Genomic DNA, 768 nt, shown 5'->3' with positions numbered 1-768 from the left:
GTTTCTTACTGTAATATGGAAAAGTATGGTAATATACTGGCAGCATTTACAATATGCATACTGCTTTTAGATTTTAAGGTATTTTACAGGAAATAGACATAATTTCTTACTGTATTATAGTAAATTACAGTAAAATACTGGCAGCATTTACAGGATGCACACTGCTTTTTGATTTCAAGGTATTTTACAGGAAATATACATAGTTTCTTACTGTGTTTGGGGATATTACAGTAATATACTGGCAGCATTTACAGTATGCATACTGCTTTAAGATTTTAAGGTATTTTACAGGAAATAGACGGTTCCCTACTGTATTATGGGAAATTACAGTAATTTACTGGCAGCATTTACAGTATGCATACTTCTTTAAGATTTTAAGGTATTTTACAGGAAATAGACATAGTTTCTTACTGTATTATGGGAAATTACAGTAATTTACTGGCAGCATTTACAATATGCACACTGCTTTTACATTTTAAGGTATTTTACAGGAAATAGACATAGTTTCTTACTGTGTTTTGGGATATTACAGTAATATACTGGCAGCATTTACAGTATGCAGTCTGCTTTAATATATATATATATATATATATATATACATACAGTACAGGCCCAAAATTTGGACCCCCCTCTCATTTAATGCTTTATTTTCATGACTATTTACATAGTAGATTTTCACTGAAGGCATCAAAACTGATGTAATTATGTGCATAACCAAAAAGTAGAAATAACTGAAAACATGTCTTATAGTCTAGTTTCTTCCAAGTA

Source organism: Etheostoma cragini, unplaced genomic scaffold (assembly GCF_013103735.1).
Source record: "Etheostoma cragini isolate CJK2018 unplaced genomic scaffold, CSU_Ecrag_1.0 ScbMSFa_1523, whole genome shotgun sequence".
NCBI classification, from domain to species: Eukaryota; Metazoa; Chordata; class Actinopteri; order Perciformes; family Percidae; genus Etheostoma; species Etheostoma cragini.
The sequence above is the reverse complement of the archived record's forward strand: the minus strand, read 5'-3'. Positions refer to the sequence as shown.